This window comes from Salmo salar, chromosome ssa15, assembly GCF_905237065.1.
Source record: "Salmo salar chromosome ssa15, Ssal_v3.1, whole genome shotgun sequence".
NCBI lineage: Eukaryota > Metazoa > Chordata > Actinopteri > Salmoniformes > Salmonidae > Salmo > Salmo salar.
Genome location: NC_059456.1, coordinates 41,660,047 through 41,683,803, shown reverse-complemented (window position 1 = coordinate 41,683,803; position 23,757 = coordinate 41,660,047). Strand labels below are relative to the sequence as shown.

Genomic DNA, 23,757 nt, shown 5'->3' with positions numbered 1-23,757 from the left:
AAAACGGTGGAAGCCTGCCATGACTGTCTGATTCTCCTGAGCCTGTGTGATCAAACCCATTATCACATCTTACGAGTCATCACCTGAGGTAGACTACTAGCGAGAGCAACCTATGCCACAGCATCACCTCTACAGTAAAATCAAAACACACGCATTGGGCACCAGCAGTTAGGAAAATAAGGTCATCTGAGACTAGTCCAGAATCAACAAAAAGACAAGGTACAGTAATTGGTAAACAGGTCTAGGGCCTATTGAAATCAACCTACTCACTTGCAGTCATGTTTGATATTACTAAAGAGGTTGTACAGCTGCTGAAACAGCAGTGGGGTCTTAATGGGGCTTCACTGGCCCTGTGACAAATCAAATCAACCTTTATTGGTCACTGTTACATTCCCCAATAAGAAAACCTAAAATATTGGTCGCTCAACAGGGGGTGTCCACTGAAAGTTGACAAGCAACAATCTGGATCCTAAAAGACACCCACTATAAATTCCCACTAAATTTGCCTCAGACAAGGAAAACCAAACTAAAAAACACACACCATCTTATAATGTGGAGCAAACCCAAAAGAGGGGAACACAAGATAAAAGGCTTGATTTTAAAATCAAACTCAAAAGAGAAAGAGCTAAATTGCAGTCAAGCACATCTAACAGCTCTCATGCCAACACAGGTGAAACTAACAAGGCGAAAGGTGCAACACATCCTGACCAACGAGGATGATTCCAGGGTAAGCCAAGACAACAATATAGCCCATATTGTTGTTGGACAAGTTAGCTCACAACCAACAACACCCATTTCACATCATGAGCAACTTAAATGCGTCACCTTCTCCAATATAAACATGGTGTTACTTGTCAGTCTCGCATACAAGACAGACACTCTGTGTGTGTATATAAACTAATCAAAAACAGAAACGTCCTCTCACTGTCAACTGCGTTTATTTTCAGCAAACTTAACATGTTAAATATTTGTATGAACATAAGATTCAACAACTGAGAGATAAACTGAACAAGTTCCACAGACATGCGACGAACAGAAATGTAATAATGTGTCCCTGAACAAAGGGGGGGGGGGGGGGGGGTCAAAATCAAAAGTAACAGTCAGTATCTGGTGTGGCCACCAGCTGCATTAAGTACTGCAGCGCATCTCCTCCTCATGGACTGCACCAGATTTGCCAGTTCTTGCTATGAGGCACCTGCAAGATCCCGGACATTTCTGGGGGGAATGGCCCTAGCCCTCACCCTCCAATCCAACAGGTCCCAGACATGCTCAATGGGATTGAGATCCGGGCTCTTTGCTGGCCATGGCAGAACACTGACATTCCGGTCTTGCAGGAAATCACGCACAGAACAAGCAGTATGGCATTGTCATGCTGGAGGGTCATGTCAGGATGAGCCTGTAGGAAGGGTACCACGAGGGAGGAGGATGTCTTCCCTGTAACACACAGCGTTGAGATTGCCTGCAATGACAACAAGCTCAGTCCGATGATGCTGTGACACACCGCCACAGACCATGACGGACCCTCCATCTGGTGTAACTCGGGCAGTTGTTGTTGCCATCCTGTACCTGTCCCGCAGGTGTGCTGTTCGGATTTACCGATCCTGTGCAGGTGTTGTTACACATGGTCTGCCACTGCGAGGATGATCAGCTGTCCGGCTGGTCTCCCTGTAGCGCAGTCTTAGGCGTCTCACAGTATGGACATTGCAATTTATTGACCTGGCCACATCTGCAGTCCTCATGCCTCCTTGCAGCATGCCTAATGCACGTTAACGCAGATGAGCAGGGACCCTGGGCAGCTTTCTTTTGGTGTTTTTCAGAGTCAGTATAAAGTGTCCTAAGTTTTAATAACTGTGACCTTAATTGCCTACCGTCTGTAAGCTGTTAGTGTCTTAACGACCGTTCCACAGGTGCATGTTCATTAATTGTTTATGGTTCATTGAAAAAGCATGAGAAACAGTGTTTAAAACCTTTACAATGAAGATCTATGAAGTCATTTGGATTTTTACGAATTATCTTTGAAAGACAACGTCCCTTTTTCAGGAACCTTTCTTCTTTGCTGAGATATATATATATATATATACACACACACACACACTTCTCAAAAAAATAAAGGGAACACTTAAACAACACAATGTAACTCCAAGTCAATCACACTTCTGTGAAATCAAACTGTCCACTTAGGAAGCAACACTGATTGACAATAAATTTCACATGCTGTTGTGCAAATGGAATAGACAACAGGTGGAAATTATAGGCAATTAGCAAGATACCCCCAATAAAGGAGTGGTTCTGCAGGTGGTGACCACAGACCACTTCTCAGTTCCTATGCTTCCTGGCTGATGTTTGTCACTTTTGAATGCTGGCGGTGCTTTCACTCTAGTGGTAGCATGAGACTGAGTCTACAACCCACACAAGTGGCTCAGGTAGTGCAGCTCATCCAGGATGGCACATCAATGCGAGCTGTGGCAAGAAGGTTTGCTGTGTGTCAGCGTAGTGTCCAGAGCATGGAGGCGCTACCAGGAGACAGGCCAGTATATCAGGAGACGTAGAGGAGGCCATAGGAGGGCAACAACCCAGCAGCAGGACCGCTACCTCCGCCTTTGTGCAAGGAGGAGCAGGAGGAGCACTGCCAGAGCCCTGCAAAATTACCTCCAGCAGGCCACAAATGTGCATGTGTCTGCTCAAACTGTTAGAAACAGACTCCATGAGGGTGGTATGAGGGCCCGACGTCCACAGGTGGGGGTTGTGCTTACAGCCCAACACCATGCAGGACGTTTGGCATTTGCCAGAGAACACCAAGATTGGCAAATTCGCCACTGGCGCCCTGTGCTCTTCACAGATGAAAGCAGGTTCACACTGAGCATGTGGCAGACGTGACAGTCTGGAGACGCCGTGGAGAACGTTCTGCTGCCTGCAACATCCTCCAGCATGACCGGTTTGGCGGTGGGTCAGTCATGGTGTGGGGTGGCATTTCTTTGGGGGCCCGCACAGCCCTCCATGTGCTCGCCAGAGGTAGCCTGACTGCCATTAGGTACCGAGATGAGATCCTCAGACCCCTTGTGAGACCATATGCTGGTGCGGTTGGCCCTGGGTTCCTCCTAATGCAAGACAATGCTAGACCTCATGTGGCTGGAGTGTGTCAGCAGTTCCTGCAAGAGGAAGGCATTGATGCTATGGACTGGCCCGCCCGTTCCCCAGACCTGAATCAAATTGAGCACATCATGTCTCGCTCCATCCACCAACGCCACGTTGCACCACAGACTGTCCAGGAGTTGGCGGACGCTTTAGTCCAGGTCTGGGAGGAGATCCCTCAGGAGACCATCCGCCACCTCATCAGGAGCATGCCCAGGCGTTGTAGGGTGGTCATACACGCACGTGGAGGCTACACACACTACTGAGCCTCATTTTGACTTGTTTTAAGGACATTACATCAAAGTTGGATCAGCCTGTAGTGTGGTTTTCCACTTTAATTTTGAGTGTGACTCCAAATCCAGACCTCCATGGGTTGATAAATTGGATTTCCATTGATTATTTTTGTGTGATTTTGTTGTCAGCACATTCAACTATGTAAAGAAAAATGTATTTAATAAGATTATTTCTTTCATTCAGATCTAGGATGTGTTATTTTAGTGTTCCTTTTTTTTTTGTTGAGCAGTGTATTTCACACACCACCAGTCAAAAGTTTGGACACACCTAGTCATTCCATTTCCATTATTTTTACTATTTTCTACATTGTAGAATAATAGGGTAGACATCAAAACTATGAAATAACACATATGGAATCATGTAGTAACCAGAAAAGTGTTTAACCAATACATTTTATATTTGAGATTTGTCAAAGTAGCCACCCTTTGACTTGATAACATTAAACACTCTTGGCATTTTCTCAACCAGCTTCATGAGGTAGTCACCTGGAATGCATTTAAAATGAACAGGTGTGCCTTGTTAGAAGTTAATTTGTGGAATTTCCTTCCTTCTTAATGCATTTGAGCCAAACAGTTGTGTTGTGACAAGGTAGGGATGGTATACAGAAGATAGCCCTATTTGGTAAAAAACCAAGTCCATAGTATATTAAGAACAGCTCAAATAAGCAAAGAGAAACAACAGTCCATCATTATTTTAAGACATGAAGGTCAGTCAATCTGGAAAATGTCAAGAACTTTCTTCAAGTGCAGTCGCAAAAACCATCAAGCACTATGATGAAACTGGCTCTCATGAGGTCCGCCACAGAAAGGAAGACCCAGAGTTACCTCTGCTGCAGAGGTTAAGTTCATTAGAGTTACCAGCCTCAGAAATTGCAGTCCAAATAAATGCTACAGAGTTCAAGTAACAGACATCTTATCATCAACTGTTCAGAAGATACTGCATGAAATCAGGACTTCATGGTCAAATTGCTGCAAAGAAACCACTACTAAAGGACACCAATAAGAAGAAGAGACTTGCTTGGGCCAAGAAAAACGAGCAATGGACATTAGACCAGAGGAAATCTGTCCTTTGGTCTGATGACTACAAATGTGAGATTTTTGGTTCCAAACGCCGTGTCTTTGTGAGATGCATAGTTGGTGAACGGATGATCTCCGCATGTGTGGTTCCTACCGTGAAGCATGGAGGTGGTGTGATGGTGCTTTGCTGGTGACACGGTCTGTGATTTACTTAGAATTCAAGGCACACTTAACCAGCACGGCTAGCACAGCATTCTGCAGCGATACGCCATCCCCTCTGGTTTGCGCTTAGTGGGACAATCATTTGTTTTTCAACAGGACAATGACCCAACACACCTCCAGGCTGTGTAAGGGCTATTTGACCAAGGAGAGTGATGGAGTGCTGCATCAGATGACCTGGCCTCCACAATCACCCGACCTTAACCCAATTGAGATGGTTTGGACCGCAGAGTGAAAGAAAAGCAGCCAACAAGTGCTCAGCATATGTGGGAACTCCTTCATGACTGTTGGAAAAGCATTCTAGGAGAAGCTGGTTGAGAGAATGCCAAGAGTGTGCAACTCTGTCGCCAAGGCAAAGGGTGGCTACTTGGAAGAATCTAAAATATATTTTGATTTCTGTAACACTTTTTTGGTTACTACATGACTCCATATGTGTTATTTCATAGTTCTGATGTCTTCACTATCATTTTACAATGTATAATTCTTTTTTGTGAATGAATAGTTGTCCAAACTTCACTGGTACTAATATACATATACACACACACTACCATTCAAAAGTTTGGGATCACTTAGAAATGTCCTTGTTTTTGAAAGAAAAGCACATTTTCTGTCCATTAAAATTATCAGAAATACAGTGTAGACATTGTTAATGTTGTAAATGGCTATTGAGCTGGAAACGGCTGATTTTTCATGGAATATCTACATTGGCATACAGAGGCCCATTATCAGCAACCATCACTCCTGTGTTCCAATGGCACATTGTGTTAGCTAATCCAAGTTTATCATTTTAAAAGGCTAATTGATTATTAGAAAACCCTTTTGCAATTATGTTAGCACAGCTAAAAACTGTTGTTCTGATTAAAGAAGCAATAAAACTGGCATTCTTTAGACTAGTTGAGTATCTGGAGCATCAGCATTTGTGGGTTCGATTACAGGCTCAAAATGGCCAGAAACAAAGAACTTTCTTCTGAAACACGTCAGTCTATTCTTGTTCTGAGAAATTAAAGCTATTCCATGCGAGAAATTGCCAAGAAACTGAAGATCTCGTGCAACGCTGTGTACTATTCCCTTCACAGAACAGCGCAAACTGGCTCTAACCAGAATAGAAAGAGTTGGAAGGCCCCGGTGCACAACTGAGCAAGAGGACAAGTATATTAGTGTCTAGCTTAAGAAACAGAAGCCTCACATGTCCTCAACTGGCAGCTTCATTAAATAGTACCCGCAAAACACCAGTCTCAACGTCAACATTGAAGAAGCGACTCCGGGATGCTGGCCTTCTAGGCAGAGTTCCTCTGTCCAGTGTCTGTGTTCTTTTTCTCCATCTTAATCTTTTCTTTTTATTGGCCAGTCTGATATGGCTTTTTCTTTGCAACTCTGCCTAGAAGTCCAGCATCCCGGAGTCGCCTCTTCACTGTTGACGTTGAGACTGGTGTTTAGGGTAGAGCTCAAAGTTAGAATAAAAAAAGTGCCCATCCAAGAAGGCCCAAGGTCATTGGCCACAGGTAAAATTACATCAAATCACGTTATATCTACAGTAGCTTTGATTAGACTGATCGTGTCAACATCATACTTCCAAAATCTTAGCTAGCAGTCATGAATCAAGTCGACAATCTACTGGCAAATCCTTTTAAATCCTTGTCATATATAGAGACATAATGAAGAGAAATTATAGATAAAACATATCGGTGCTCATCAGCCATAAACATTACAGAAGTTGGAAATCGCAACTTCAACAATAACTGGTTTGGAAGGAATCAGTGACTATCTGCAAGCATTGCAAAGCAATCACTAGCCTGCTATTAAGTGGAGTAGGTGTGTGGTCCAAATTATTGGTTTAAGGGTCTCTTTCCCAATCTTAAAATGATAAACATTAAACATTGGCCATGCTGTCAATCCAGCATGACTTCTGCCGCGCTTAAAACAACTCAGAACAGAGAAATCTGACGGTGAATTCAAGACAAATGGGAACTCAAAATTTGCTCTGACTGGTAAAATATATTTTGAACAGTCATCAAACTCGGAATTGTAAGTCGGGAACTCGGGCCTCTTTCTAGAGCTACGACCTGAAAAATCACTGACATCATGATTCAACTTTGTTACAGTGCAATGAATGTATTTTGTTGTTGTTGTGTTGTGGCTTTGCTGGCATGCATCCCTCCAATTTTAGTTTTTTGTGCCCCACCAAGATTTACATGCTAAAATCGTCACTGCCTTCTGGGACCAACTCACAAGCCTAAAAGGATAGCAGCTTTAACAGTGTCATAATCTGAACTCTGATCAAGAGATAAAGCGGTGTACACTTTGAGCTTTCCCCACAAGAACACTGGAGGAGCAGTGATCAGATATCACGCAGTCGTTTTAAGGATGTGGCAATCCGGTCAAACAGAGTAAAATATACATCCACTTGCTTTTCATTGAAAGGCGGTACAAGATGGCTGTTCCGACCAAGATCAAACTCTATTGAGGGTGCAGGATGGCCCAACTTGATTCAAAGTGCTTGCGGCACTCTCTCTTTGGCGTCCTTCCATCTCTTTTAATAGAATGGCATGCTCACGTTCTTGTTCTCTGGCTGCACGTTTTATTCTTGTTCCATGGTTTTACCCAAATGGCCTTGCTCCACACTAGAGGTCAACCGACTATGATTTTTCAACGCCGATACCAATACCGATTTATTGGAGGACCAAAAAAGCCGATACCGATTAAATCGGACAATTTATATATGTAATAATGACAATTACAACAATACTGAATGAATACTTATTTTAACTTAATATAATACCTGAATAAAATCAATTTAGTCTCAAATAAATAATGAAATATGTTCAATTTGGTTTAAATAATGCAAAAACAAAAAGTGTTGGAGAAGAAAGTAAAAGTGCAATATGTGCCATGTAAGAAAGCTAACGTTTAAGTTCCTTGCTCAGAACATGAGAACATATGAAAGCTGGTGGTTCCTTTTTAACACGAGTCTTCAATATTCCCAGGTAAGAAGTTTTAGGTTGTAGTTATTATAGGACTATTTCTCTCTATACCATTTGTATTTCATATTCATTCTAATAGGTACTTTAGTATTGCCAGCTGTCGTGTCTTTGGCATCATTAAAACTGAAAACGTATTTATCAAATAACTAATTATTATTACGCGATTAACCTGATTAATCATGTAACTGTAATTAACTAGGAAGTCGGGGCACCAAGGAAAATATTCAGATTACAAAGTTATAATTTTCCTAATATAACTTTCAGATATTTTAATAAACGTCAAACGTCGTAAATTGTTGGTTATCTGCACGAACCCAGTCTTCACTATGAGTCATCCATACATCAATTGTCTTAAAATAATTTATTTACTAACTAGGTAATTCACAGAAATGCATAACAAACAGTAGATATGTTTACAAGGAAATGATAGGAGAATGTGCCCTCGAGGGCTAAACCGGCATGGCGGCTTGTTAGACAAAAGGGGAGTGGGGGTCAGCTGAGAAGGCACTACAGAGTTGATAATTATAACAATTGAAATGCTAATCCTTTGCACATGAACGTCAATCATTTGGGAATAATTGCAATCAATATATATATTTACGCTCAGTGTGTCGTCGGGGTCTCTGTTGAAAAGTTTGTTTCTGTTGGAGAGTTTGTCCGCTCTCTCTCTCTGTCGTGGTTAGAGTGGATAGTTCAGAGAAACATTCATTCATGTCGTTATAGAACAACTGTTTCGGCGGTTGTCGGTCTTCGCGTTCAATGATACCGAATTCCTAGCTGTAGACTAGTAATTAATATCAAAAGACTTGTTCTTATTCTGTCGGTATCGATAGTCTAAGAGTTTAACCACGTGGTATGGTCAAAAGTTCAGCAAGAGAAATGCATGGTCTCAAACCTTGGCCCTCTCGTTATCGAGGTAAGCTGGTCTGGTGATAGAAAACCTAGGTGGGGGTTTTATTCGGAAGAGCAGAAAAGGGTCTGTCCCATGACGCCAGACCATAACTGTGCTCATGGGCGGTCCTCTGATTTAGTTAAACTCCAAAGGGAATTGGAGTTCATTAAACAGTTCAAAATCACATTACACAATTTCAAACAGTTCCATCCTTATTCATTCATTTTATACAACCATTAGATGTAGGTCTCATACCTGAGACTCTTATATTAACATGGTTATGGTAATGTGGCGGTATTGTCTCTCATGAGTTTCACAAAATTGTACCAAACGGACCAGTTCGTAGCTGGATTCTTCACCAGAACATAAATGCTATTCGGTTCTCCAGTTCTGTGAGGTGGAAGAAATTCCTTGTTCTCTCTATGAAACGCACTCTCTCTCTATACTGTGGCCATGAGGAGAGGATCTCCTCATAGGGATTTACGACCTCTTCTGACAGAGCCTGGTGTCAGGAGTATAGAGGTAGGGGGATGGTGCATAGAAAAGGGCTGGTGCAGAGGGAGGGGGGGGGGGGGGGGGGTAGAGTGCTCGATGTACCCAAAGAGGGCAACGTCATGACACAGCCTAATCTCGGGAGTTGATAGGCTAGAAGTAATAAACAGCGCAATGCTTGAAGCACAGCGAAGAGCTGCTGGCAAATGCAGGAAAATGCTGTTTGTTTGAATGAATGCTTATGAGCCTGCTGCTGCCTACCACCGCTCAGTCAGACTGCTCGATCAAATTCTAGACATAATTATAATAACACACAGAAATACGAGTCTTAGGTTATTAATATGGTCAAATCCGGAAACTATCATCTCGAAAACAAAACGTTTATTCTTTCAGTGAAATACGGAACCGTTCCGTATTTTATCTAACGGGTGGCATCCATAAGTCTAAATATTGCTGTTACATTGCACAACCCTCAATGTCATTATGTACAATTCTGGCAAATTAATTACGGTGGTGGCCTGTCTGACAAGGTGTCGTTCTTCTTGTCTCTGTTTATTGAAGAGTGAGGATCTTAGCTGTCCCGTGACACTTCCTACGGCTGCCATAGGTTCTCAGAAGGCGGCAAAACGCTGAATCGTGGCTTTGCAGGCTCTGGCTGAAAAAAAGTAGCGAGTTTGGGTAGTGGCTGGTTACAGTACTGTGAGACTCAGGCTCGTGCCCGCGTCGACCGAAAGCTTTGTTTTCTTTCCTCTGTTTAGCTAAATGGACATTCCCGGTCGGAATATTGTCGCTTTTTTACGAGAAAAATGGCATAAAAATGGATTTTAAACAGCGGTTGACATGCTTCGAAGTATGGTAATGGAATATTTCGATTTTTTTTGGTCACGAATTGCGCCATGCGCACGACCCTGATTTACCATTTCGGATAGTGTCTGGGACGCACAAACAAAATTCCGCTATTCGGATATAACGATGGATTATTTTGGACCAAACCAACATTTGTTATTGAAGTAGCAGTCCTGGGAGTGCATTCTGACGAAGACAACAAAAGGTAATCAAACTTTTATAATAGTAAATCTGATATTGGTGAGTGCTAAACTTGCCGGGTGTCTAAATAGCTAGCCCGTGATGGCTGGGCTATGTACTTAGAATATTGCAAAATGTGCTTTCACCAAAAAGCTATTTTAAAATCGGACATATCGAGTGCATAGAGGAGTTCTGTATCTATAATTCTTAAAATAATTGTTATGCTTTTTGTGAACGTTTATCGTGAGTAATTTAGTAAATTGTTAGCAAATTCCCCGGAAGTTTGCGGGGGGTATGCTAGTTCTGAACGTCACATGCTAATGTAAAAAGCTGTTTTTTGATATAAATATGAACTTGATTGAACAAAACATGCATGTATTGTATAACATAATGTCCTAGGTGTGTCATCTGATGAAGATCATCAAAAGGTTAGTGCTGCATTTAGCTGTCTTCTGGGTTTTTGTGACATTATATGCTAGCTTGAAAAATGGGTGTCTGATTATTTCTGGCTTGGTACTCTGCTGACATAATCTAATGTTTTGCTTTCGCTGTAAAGCCTTTTTGAAATCGGACAGTGTGGTTAGATAAAGGAGAGTCTTGTCTTTAAAATGCTGTGAAATAGTCATATGTTTGAAAAATTGAAGTTTTTGTATTTTTGAGGAATTTGTCATTCGCGCCACGCCTATCATTGGATATTGGAGCAGGTGTTCCGCTAGCGGAACGTCTAGATGTAAGAGGTTAAAATCAATGCACAAGTATATATTTTTAAACCTGCATATTTAGTTAATATTGCCTACTAGCATGAATTTCTTTTAACTAGGGAAATTGTGTCACTTATCTCGCGTTCTGTGCAACAGAGTCAGGGTATATGCAGCAGGTTGGGCCGCCTGGCTCGTTGCGAACTGTGTCAAGAGCATTTCTTCCTAACAAAGACATCCAACTTCGCCAAACGGGGGATGATTTAACAAAAGCGCATTTGCGAAGAAAGCACAATCATTGCACGAATGTACCTAACCATAAACATCAATGCCTTTCTTAAAATCAATACACAGAAGTATATTTTTTATAAACCTGCATATTTAGTTAAAAGAAATTCATGTTAGCAGGCAATACTAAACTAGGGAAATTGTGTCACTTCTCTTGCATTCATTGCACGCAGAGTCAGGGTATATGCAACAATTTGGGCCGCCTGGCTCGTTGCGAACTAATTTGCCACAATTTTACGTAATTATGACATAACATTGAATGTTGTGCAATGTAACAGCAATATTTACACTTATGGATGCCACCCGTTAGATAAAATACGTAACGGTTCCGTATTTCACTGAAAGAATAAACGTTTTGTTTTCAAAATGATATGGTCAAATCCGGAAACTATTAATGACCTAAGGCTTGTATTTCTGTGTGTTATTATATTATAATTAAGTCTATGATTTGATAGAGCAGTCTGACTGAGTGGTGGTAGGCAGCAGCAGGCTCGTAAGCATTCATTCAAACAGTACTTTACTGCATTTGCCAGCAGCTCTTCGCAGTGCTTCAAGCATTGCGTTGTTTATGACTTCAAGCCTATCAACTCCGGAGATTAGGCTGGCAATACTAAAGTACCTATTAGAACATCCAATAGTCAAAAGGTATATGAAATACAAATGGTATAGAGAGAAATAGTCCTATAATAACTACAACCTAAAACTTCTTACCTGGGAATATTGAAGACTCGTGTTAAAAGGAACCACCAGCTTTCATATGTTCTCATGTTCTGAGCAAGGAACTTAAACGTTAGCTTTCTTACATGGCACATATTGCACTTTTACTTTCTTCTCCAACACTTTTTGTTTTTGCATTATTTAAACCAAATTGAACATATTTCATTATTTATTTGAGACTAAATTGATTTTATTCAGGTATTATATTAAGTTAAAATAAGTGTTCATTCAGTATTGTTGTAATTGTCATTATTAAAACACACACACACACACACACACACATACATAAACTGCTCAAAAAATAAAGGGAACACTAAAATAACATCCTAGATCTGAATGAATGAAATAATCTTATTAAATACTTTTTTCTTTACATAGTTGAATGTGCTGACAACAAAATCACACAAAAATAATCAATGGAAATCCAATTTATCAACCCATGGAGGTCTGGATTTGGAGTCACACTCAAAAGTAAAGTGGAAAACCACACTACAGGCTGATCCAACTTTGATGTAATGTCCTTAAAACAAGTCAAAATGAGGCTCAGTCGTGTGTGTGGCCTCCACGTGCCTGTATGACCTCCCTACAACGCCTGGGCATGCTCCTGATGAGGTGCGGATGGTCTCCTGAGGGATCTCCTCCCAGACCTGGACTAAAGCATCCGCCAACTCCTGGACAGTCTGTGGTGCAACGTGGCGTTGGTGGATGGAGCGAGACATGATGTCCCAGATGTGCTCAATTGGATTCAGGTCTGGGGAACGGGCGGGCCAGTCCATAGCATCAATGCCTTCCTCTTGCAGGAACTGCTGACACACTCCAGCCACATGATGTCTAGCATTGTCTTGCATTAGGAGGAACCCAGGGCCAACCGCACCAGCATATGGTCTCACAAGGGGTCTGAGGATCTCATCTCGGTACCTAATGGCAGTCAGGCTACCTCTGGCGAGCACATGGAGGGCTGTGCGGCCCCCCAAAGAAATGCCATCCCACACCATGACTGACCCACCGCCAAACCGGTCATGCTGGAGGATGTTGCAGGCAGCAGAACGTTCTCCATGGCGTCTCCAGACTCTGTCACGTGCTCAGTGTGAACCTGCTTTCATCTGTGAAGATCACAGGGCGCCAGTGGCGAATTTGCCAATCTTGGTGTTCTCTGGCAAATGCCAAACGTCCTGCACGGTGTTGGGCTGTAAGCACAACCCCCACCTGTGGACGTCGGGCCCTCATACCACCCTCTTGGAGTCTGTGTCTGACCGTTTGAGCAGACACATGCACATTTGTGGCCTGCTGGAGGTCATTTTGCAGGGCTCTGGCAGTGCTCCTCCTGCTCCTCCTTGCACAAAGGCGGAGGTAGCGGTCCTGCTGCTGGGTTGTTGCCCTCCTACGGCCTCCTCCACGTCTCCTGATGTACTGGCCTGTCTCCTGGTAGCGCCTCCATGCTCTGGACACTATGCTGACAGACACAGCAAACCATCTTGCCACAGCTCGCATTGATGTGCCATCCTGGATGAGCTGCACTACCTGAGCCACTTGTGTGGGTTGTAGACTCCGTCTCATGCTACCACTAGAGTGAAAGCACCGCCAGCATTCAAAAGTGACCAAAACATCAGCCAGGAAGCATAGGAACTGAGAAGTGGTCTGTGGTCCCCACCTGCAGAACCACTCCTTTATTGGGGGTGTCTTGCTAATTGCCTATAATTTCCACCTGTTGTCTATTCCATTTGCACAACAGTATGTGAAATTTATTGTCAATCAGTGTTGCTTCCTAAGTGGACAGTTTGATTTCACAGAAGTGTGATTGACTTGGAGTTACATTGTGTTGTTTAAGTGTTCCCTTTATTTTTTTGAGCAGTGTATATAAAATTGTCCGATTAATCGGCATCTGCTTTTTTTGGTCCTCCAATAAATCGGTATTGGCGTTGAAAAATCATAATCGGTCAACCTCTAGTAGTGAGGTCTGCACAACGCATCACCGGGGGCAAACTACCTGCCCTCCAGGACACCTACACCACCCGATGTCACAGGACAGCCAAAAAGATTATCAAGGACCACAACCACCCGAGCCACAGCCTGTTTACCCCGCTATCATCCAGAAGGCGAGGTCAGTACAGGTGCATCAAAGCTGGGACTGAGAGATAGAAGCTGTTTTTCAATCTCAAGGCCATCAGACTGTTAAACAGCCATCACTAACATTGAGTGGGTGCTGCCAACATACTGACTCAAATCTGTAGCCACTTTAATAATAAAAAAATGGATGTAATAAATGTATCACTAGTCACTTTAAACAATGCCACTTTATACGTTTACATACCCTACATTACTCATCTCATATGTATATACTGTACTCTATACCAGCTACTGCATCTTGCCTATGCCGCACGGCCATCGCTCATCCATATATTTATATGTACATGTTCTTATTCATTCCTTTACACTTGTGTGTATAAGGTAGTTGTTGTGAAATTGTTAGATTACTTGTTGGATATTACTGCACGGTCGGAACTAGAAGCACAAGCATTTCGCTACACTCGCATTAACATCTGCTAACCATGTGTATGTGACCAATAACATTTGATTTGACTACATGGGTCATTTATGGAGTGTTCTTGAATGCATGTGGTTCAAGAACAGACCATATAGAGCAGAAATCTAAGTGACCTTTCAGGGAAAGTATTGTGGTAATATGATGACAACATGATGGTAATATGATAAATAATATATAGTATAAATATACTATAGTCTTTCCTACGAGGAACTCCAATTAGCTGTCTGTCAACTACCCTCCCGTGACTGAGGTGGGGGAGCATGAACTTAATCCACGTGGTAAATAAGATCATACCCAAAAGGTCAACGGCCAGTTACAGGGTCCTCTGGCTCTTTGCTAGACTCCCTCTGCTACAAACATTTGGGATCACTTAAATCAAATTTCATGGATGGAAACTTGACACCAGCCATGCAGTGTAGACACGCCACAGAGGAGGGAACTCTATTAATTCACTAGTGGGAGGAAGCCCTGGAGGAGATATTCCCATCTTAATAAGCCTGCCCTTTACAACAACAAAAATGTGTTCTTACGCAACATCCTTTTCCTGCACCAGTAGGGTGTGACGAAGTTAGGCCTACATCTTGATTGCCTGCTATGTGATGTGTTAAGAGTCTGACGATGTAAAAACATTTAGCTACAGTAGTACTAATGACTATCCCCAATCCAAAGTCCTAGTTTTAGGATGCGTCAAGAGAGGGCATGGGAAGGAAGGACATCTAGACACACATCAGTGCCGCTTTCACATGCTAAAGATCAGGATGGAAAGCCACTGTTGCCTGGCAACTGGGCCGAACATTGTACCTGATCTTGGGAAACGCAGCCTGCCCTGCGTTGACGTAACACTCTTCAGTGTAATTTGTGTAAAATAGAAATCCATTTTACGTTCAACATTGGGAGGGGGAGTAGAACATAATGATGGGAAGGGATGCAGCTGAAACCGACAGATCCTGCAGTATCAGACCCGTTTAGTGCTAGTATACACAATAGGAAAGATTAGAAGATAGGCCTATGCAATTAACAGTTTAGACATACGTTCAAACATTTTTCATTTCAGGAGAACAAATAATGTTCTGCATCAGGTCACGTAATCTCCAACAGAGACAACCGTTCAGACAAATCAGTCTACAGGCACTGAGTCTTCTCAAGGTACCATCAAGACTTACCTTGATGCATGCTCCTCACCTTGTCATGGCATAGTGGTAAACCCGTTCACACCATCATGTGCCTCAGACAGTTTATCACGGCTACCCAAAAGGGCAAGAATCTGAGTAATCATTAAACCCTCCATCTTATTCAGGAACGAGTGAGTCCCATGAATGCTGCTCTGAGAAAGTACAGCATGTGTGTGTGAGGAGGGGTTATGGTAAGACTGGGAGGGGTATACAAATATAAATATTCTGAATCACAGTGTGTGAGATATAGTAGCGGTGAGCTGTCACTATAACCACAGTTGGCAAAGATTTGTGTAGCACAAATCCTAAAGTTCTTTTGAGTACCAAGGTTCAAAATGAAGGTTATTAGCTTTCCAAAAGAGTTGAGAGGGTTTTTATCTACTGAAGGAGTTCAGTGATAAGGTGGCCATGATAATTTCATTACACTACCACATGGAGAAATCTGACAAATCAATGAAGATAGTGGAAGAATGTGAAAGAGCCGCTAGTCAATAATTATCTACACCAGCGATCATCAACTAGATTCAGCCGCGAGCCGTTTTTTATTGAGAGGATAGTTGAGAGGCCAGAACATAATTACAAATATTTTGTAGTATGCAAGAAAGTTGTAGTACTGCAGTAATTTGTAGACAGCAAGAAGCCCAAACAGATATGTTTGATTAAAACAATCATTTCAAACCTTGCTTACATTTGTAAACGATCACATCGTCTCTCTTATGCGTGGGAATACTTGGGAACAGATTTCCTAAATTAAAATGCTTGGAACTGATTTCCTGTTGTTTTTTTTAAAACAGTCTTTTAATGTCCAATAATGAAAATAAAACACATTTTCTCTCTCCAACTTCATTTATTTTTTTTTGCTCAGAAAACTTGGGGGCCAATTTGGGGATCCCTGATCTACACATTTCTTCTGGTCAATGGCTAGAAAGAATGTGGCCTCTGAAATGGTCGGGCACCCATTGAAATCGAATCGTCTATGATGGCAGGTGCTGTTGTTTGACAGGTGAACCTGAAAACATGGAATCAGTCTAGAGATATGGGACGTTGTAACCTGACCATAACACACTACAGAAATGCAAAGGTTACAAATAACAATCAAAATATACTGAACAAAAATATAAAAACGCAACATGTAAAGTGTTGATCCCATGTTTTATGAGCTGAAATAAAAGATTGCAGACCTTCTCCATGCGCACAAAAGTCATATTCCTGTCAAATTTTGGGCACAAGTTTGTTTATATCCCTGTTAGTGAGCATTTCTCCTTTGCCAAGTTAATCTATCCAGCTGACAGGTGTGGCATATGAAGAAGCTGCTTAAACAGCATGATCATTACACAGGTGCACTTTGTGTTGGGGACAATAAAAGGTGACTAAGGTTGTGTGTACACTTGACACTTACATGCGACTTCTGCTATTAGAAAACGAAGCTCGCATTGAAAATACGGGTCTAGACGCACAAAAGACGCTTTGTGGTCTGATTGTGTTTGGACCCGTCTGACCACTTCAGGTGGTGGTGGTCAGGGACGCATGGTGTGCGGATTTCTCCTCAGTCTGGAAGCAATCAAGCTACTGAAACCGCATACAGCGTGCGACGTCATCAGCACTCCTCCCACAAGTCTCCAGCAAACTTCTGTTTTGGGACGAAGAGGCACCTTTTCATTATAACATTGGAGGAAATATGTGCCTAGCATGTACAGTAAACATGCCTCAAATGCCAGCTAGCTAATTTAGAATTTAAAAAAAGTGTTTGACTAGAGTTATGGTAACTCCTTTGCAATCCCTTAGCGTTGCTTGCTATGCCAGCGTGCTGGCTAGCTACTTACAGTTGAAGTCGGAAGTTTACATACACTTAGGTTGGAGTCATTAAAACTAGTTTTTCAACCACTCCACAAATTTCTTGTTAACAAACTATAGTCTTGGCAAGTCGGTTAGGACATCTACTTTGTGCATGACACAAGTAATTTTTCCAACAATCGTTGACAGACAGATTATTTCACTCAATCACAATTCCAGTGGGTCAGAAGTTTAAGTTGACTGTTCCTTTAAACAGTTTGGAAAATTCCAGAAAATTATGTCATGGCTTTAGAAGCTTCTGATTGTCAATGTCAATTAGCCTGTCAATTGGAGGTGTACCTGTGGATGTATTTCAAGGCCTACCTTCAAACTCAGTGCCTCTTTTCTTGACATCATGGGACAATCAAAAGAAATTAGCCAAAATCTCTGAGAAAAATACAAATGTAGACCTCCACAAGTCTGGTTCATCCTCGGGAGCAATTTCCAAATGCCTGAAGGTACCACATTCATCTGTACAAACAATAGTATGCAAGTATAAACACCATGGGACCACACAGCTGTCATCCAGCTCAGGAAGGAGACGCGTTCTGTCTCCTAGAGATGAACGTTCTTTGGTGCGAAAAGTGCAAATCAATCCCAGAACAACAGCAAAGGACCTTGTGAAGATGTTGGAGGAAACGGGTACAAAAGTATCTATAGCCACAGTAAAATGAGTCCTATATCGACATAACCTGAAAGGCCGCTCAGCAAGGAAGAAGCCACTGCTCCAAAACCGCCATAAAAAAAAAAAAAGTCATACTACGGTTTGCAACTGCACATGGGGACAAAGATCGTACTTTTTGTAGAAATGTCCTCTGGTCTGATGAAACAAAAATATAACTGTTTGGCCATAATGACCATCGTTATGTTTGGAGGATAAAGGGGGAGGCTTGCAAGCCGAAGAACACCATCCCAACCATGAAGCACGGGGGTGGCAGCATCATGTGTGGGTGCTTTGCTGCAGGAGGGACTGGTGCACTTCACAAAATAGATGGCATCATGAGGCAGGAAAATTACGTGGATATATTGAAGCAACATGTCAAGACATCAGTCTGGAAGTTAAAGCTTGGTCGCAAATGGGTCTTCCAAATGGACAATGACCCCATGCATACTTCCAAAGTTGTGCAAAATGGCTTAAGGACAACAAAGTCAAGGTATTGGAGTGGCCATCATAAAGCCCTGACCTCAATCCTACAGAAAATGTGTGGGCAGAACTGAAAAAGTGTGTGTGAGCAAGGAGGCCTACAAACCTGACTCCATTACATCAGCTCTGTCAGGAGGAATGGGCCAAAATTCACCCAACTTATTGTGGGAAGCTTGTGGAAGGCTATCCAAAACATTTGCCTTTGAATTGTTTAACTTGAGTCAATGTAAACTTCTGACCCACTGGGAATGTGATGAAAAAAAATAAAAGCTGAAATAATTCTCTACTATTATTCTGACATTTCACATTCTTAAAATAACATGGTAATCCTAACTGACCTAAAACAGGGAATTTTTACAAAGATTAAATGTCAAGAATTGTGAAAAACTTAGTTTAAATGTATTTGGCTAAGGTGTATGTAAACTTCCGACTTCAACTTTAGCTACAGTAGTTAGCTACAGCCATCAGCTGTTGTGTTATTTTTCCTATTAATTGTTTGTAGAATGCATACTGGCGTTTTAATATAGCGCGGAAATGGACAATACGGACATGGTAGACATTTAAATGTAAAATTTAGACGCCTGACGTGATTGGAATTCCATGATCAGAACTTCATTATCAAAATACAAAAACCGCATGAACTGTCATGTCTAGACACGACCTAAAATGTGCAGTTATCACAACACAATGCCACAGACGTCTCAAGTTTTGAAGGAGTGTCTAATTGGCATGCGGACTGCAGGAACGTGCACCAGAGCTGTTGCCAGAGAATTTAATGTTCATTTCTCTAGCATAAACCGCCCTGTCGTTTTAGAGAATTTGGCAGTATGTCCAACAGGCCTCACAACCGCAGACCACGTGTAACCACGCCAGCCCAGGACCTCCACATCCGGCTTCTTCACCTGCGGAATCGTCTGAGACCAGCCACCCGATTAAAAAAAAAAAAAAAATGTGGGTTTGCACAACCGAAGAATTTCTTCAAACTGTCAGAAACCGTCTCAGGGAAGCTCATCTGCATGCTCGTTGTACTTACCAGGGTCATGACCTTACTGGAGTTCTGCGTCGTAACCAAGTTCAGTTGGTAAATGCTCACCTTTGATGGCCACTGGCACACTGGAGAAGTGTGCTCTTCACGGATGAATCCCGGTTTCAACTGTAATGGGCAGATGGCAGACAGCGTGTATGGCGTCGTGCGGGTGAGTGGTTTGCTGGTGTCAACGTTGTGAAGAGGTTGCCCAATGGTGGTGGGGTTATGGTATGGGCAGGCATAAGCTACAGACAAACTCAACTGCATTTTATCGATGGCAATTTGAATAGAGAGATACTATGGCGAGATCCTGAGGCCCATTGTCGTGCCATTCATCCACCGCCATCGTCTCATGTCGCAGCATGATAATCCATGACCCCATATCGCAAGGATCTGTACACAATTCCTGGATGCTGAAAATGTCCCGGTTCTTTCTTGGCCTGCATACTCAGAAATGTCACCCACTGAGCATGTTTAGGATGCTCTGGATTGAGGTGTACTACAACGTTATCCAGTTCCTGCCAATATCCAGCAACTTCGCACAGCCATTGAAGAGTGGGACGACATTCCACAGGCCACAATCAACAGCCTGATCAACTATGCAAAATGAGCTGTTTTGTGCTACATGAGGAAAATGGTGGTCACTACGGCCGGCCCGCTTATTAAGCAGTATTAGGTAGCCACCGATGGCGACAGATTGACGAAAGCGGCCTTTTCTAAGATAAACTGACCAAGATGCACTGCCAACAACACATTAAACCTCACAATTCTGCCCCCTAAACAATGACAATCTCTCTCAACCACTGCTTTTTAGGTGAGCGTTGATGCCGCCCTGTGATCAGCAGTGCCCACTTTGTCCCCCAAAATATTTGGCTTGTCCATTCCTAGAGCGCCTCTACAGGGTTCTGTTGGAGAGACGCATAGCTGCAGCGCTCCACCAACATTCCGTCAAAAAATGATCTAACAAATCATGTAGCAGGTATAGGATATGGTAAAAATAGTATCTGGTCTTTTCTGTAGCCTACAGGCTGGAGATAAAATGTATGACAATGTCATGAGATGGACACTTTAAAATCATGCAGGTTTCTCCGATCAAATAGCCTAACCTAAATGACGCCCAACGAAATAAAAAACGCATTGTCATGTTAACATATTCTAAAAACAGGGCAGGTCAAAGTAAAATGGACAATCACAACTGTTGTCCAGGAGTTTCACCCCATTGTCATGATCAGTGGTTTCAAGTTTGTATCTGTACATTTTAGACAAGCTAATAATAGCGAAAAAATTAAATACTTATGCATTACCTGCTGTGTAAACACATTGCAAATAGACTCACGATAACTCCTGATAGAGTTGGTAGAGCTGACATTCAGAGCTTAAAACAGCCAAATTGATTAGTCACAGGAATCAGGACTAATAAAGTCAATGCTATGGCCTGTTTTACAAATGGTGGGCCTATGACCTGGATGGGCATTTACAAAATTCCATTGTGGGCTGAGGTCGTAGGCTCCACCCCAGTAAGCATGAGCCAACATCGTTTGGACATCTTATCCTTAGTCCTGTCCAAATGTCTTTTGTTGTTGTTGGTGTTTTACTAAACAGTAGGCTTCTCACATAGATGAACATTCATAAAATTAAATTTCAGGCAACACTGTAGGCTACACTTCATTAGCCACGGGCCTACGCCTTTACTTGGCATAGTCCAGACCGGCCTTGATTTCCACATCCACGGACATTGGTTTTTGATCCAGGCCGGACCAAATCTGAACCAATCAGACGTTTATGTTTGGTTCAGATTTTATCCAGACTTGATTTAGCCCAAATATAGACATCCATAAATTACATATTTACAACTTTCATTCAAAACCAGAAACTGTACCTTATTTTAACATCCAGAAAATACATATCAACATCTGGAAAATACCCATTTTCACCTTTCATTCAGAACCTAAATTGAACCTAACTTCAACATCTGGAAAATATATTTTCTCAACATCCTTTTGCTTACTGGGACTATTCTAGTTTTACAGGGGCAGCATTTTTGTGTCTTACCTAGGGTGGCAGAAATGCAAGGACCGGCCCTGGTTGTCACACCATACGGAGTGGTTTTCTGATACACACCCCTACTTTTTTTTAAGGTACAGTATCTGTGACCAACAGATGCATAGTTGTATTCCCAGTCATGTGAAATCGATTTATTAGGGCCTAATGAATTTCTTTCAATTGATTGATTTCCCTATATGACCTGTAACTCAGTCAAATATTTAAAATTGTCGCATGTGGCGTTTATATTTTTGATCAGCGTACAATGTTTAAAAAAATTCAAGTTAAACGTTAGCAACCGAGACGCTGGGTTCAACATTTGAAACAATGAATGTTTAGATAAATGATAGGCATCACCGTCATCAGCGATTTTTACATAGCACTCGCTGGCTAAATGTGTTACATTAGCTTGCTAACTAACAAGCAAGCTGTATTTCAATCAATACAAATAAATATCCATGACAGCAAAATACCTTCTGCCTCGCTAGTATGCTAACAAACTATATAATTAATGAGCTTACGTCCGCGTGGTCCTCCTTCCACGAAGCGACTGTTCAACTCGTCGTGCTGCGGTTCATCAGGAAAGCTACCGCGTGAGGTTACATTGAACCAATGGCAATGTACTAATGTAGATTCAAGACCGTGTCATGATCCCGAAGGCTTGTTAAATGTCAAATCAACACACATCGGCTTCTATTTTCTTGTACTTTGCTGATTCAGAGGGAGTAAATAAACATCTCACCGTGATCAGACGCGTGCGTCTCTTTTCATTCGGCTAACTATGGAGGAGAACGAGGTCATACTCGCGATACGAACCGCCCATTTTCCTTGACAGCTCGCTTTCTTCACACTGCTAACATGCGGCTACTACTGCTAATAATAGTCTTCCGTCACAAATGATGTGCATCATCTTGAATAATAGCAGAGAAGGCTTATTTGGAGGTCCACAAATGTTTACCAGTTACCACCAATTCCATATTTACCTTAAAAATCATGGATCATACAGGACACACTGGAATTCACCAAATATATATACATTTATTTTAGTCCAGCATCAGCACTGTATATCACGCCAGACAGTGTTGCACAGACAGATCTGTCTGTCATTATGCCCAATGTGTGATGCAATCTTCATTTCTCAGACAGTGATTGATTTCCCTGCCCCTTTGATATGCAAATGTAGGACCAGACCACCCTGATATGATGCAAACCAGCTGGATTGATGTGTACCCCACCCCCTTTTACTGTTTGCCAAGATAATCCATCCACCTGACAGGTGTGGCATATTAAGAAGCTGATTAAACCCCATTATCATTACACAGGTGCACCTTGCACTGGGGACAATAAAAGGCCACTAAAAGGTGCCGTTCTGTCACACAACACAATGCCATAGATGTCTCATGTTTTGAAGGTATGCAATTGGCATGCTGACTGAAGAAATGTCCACCAGAGCTGTTGCCAGATCATTTAATGACCCTTTCTCTTCCATAAGCTGCCTCCAACGTCATTTTCGAGAATTTGGCAGTACGTCCAACCGGCCTCACAACCAGACCATGTGTAACCACTACAGCCCAGGACCTCCACATCCAGCTTCTTCACCTGCGGGATTGTCTTGAGACCAGCCAACCGGACAACTAATGAAACTGAGGAGTATCTCTGTCTGTAATAAAGCCCTTTTGTTGGGAAAAAACGAATTCTGATTGGCTGGGTCTGGCTCCCTCCACTGACTGCCTAGTCATGTGAAATCCATCGATTAGGGAAAAATGTATTTATTTCAATTGACTGATTTCCTTATATGAACTGTAACTCTGTAAAATCATTAATTGTTGCATGTTGCTTATATTTTTGTTCAGTATAAATGTTGCTGCCACAAATAGCTTTTGTCGTGTCCCTCCATTGCAGCACCCTGGGTTGCAGTTTCCCAGGTCTCTCCCCCCTCCACTGGGCTGGATGAGTCACATCTGGCTAAATTGATTGTGATTCTGCACAGCCAGTGCCAGCAAAACCTTTGAGGGGAAAAAAATGGCTATTCACTAATGCAACTGCTACGAAAATAGCAGACACCCCCTCAATTACTACACTTGGTGCTAAGTGATTGGACAGGCAATGGCCAATCACATCAGGCCTAACCATGTACACTTTCTCAGTCGAAATATCTGGATCACCTTCTGAACTCTGAGACTAACTCCTTTAATCCTGCAGACTGGCCCCAAGAAAATATTTGCTTCAATTTATCAT

The 23,757-nt window shown here is 42.2% G+C and overlaps 1 protein-coding gene across 2 annotated transcripts in view; it reads right to left on the bottom strand.

Annotated features, from left to right (window-relative positions):
- Positions 1-22,398, bottom strand: part of slc5a6a (solute carrier family 5 member 6a) — a 44,123-nt gene extending 21,725 nt beyond the window's left edge. The window contains exon 1 of one of the 2 annotated variants that reach the window (XM_014144568.2): positions 22,041-22,398. The gene's annotated coding sequence lies outside the window, so the exon portion shown is untranslated. The remainder of the gene's footprint in view (positions 1-22,040) is intronic. The other variant, XM_014144570.2, reaches the window with a different exon arrangement.
- Positions 22,399-23,757: the final 1,359 nt, after the last annotated feature.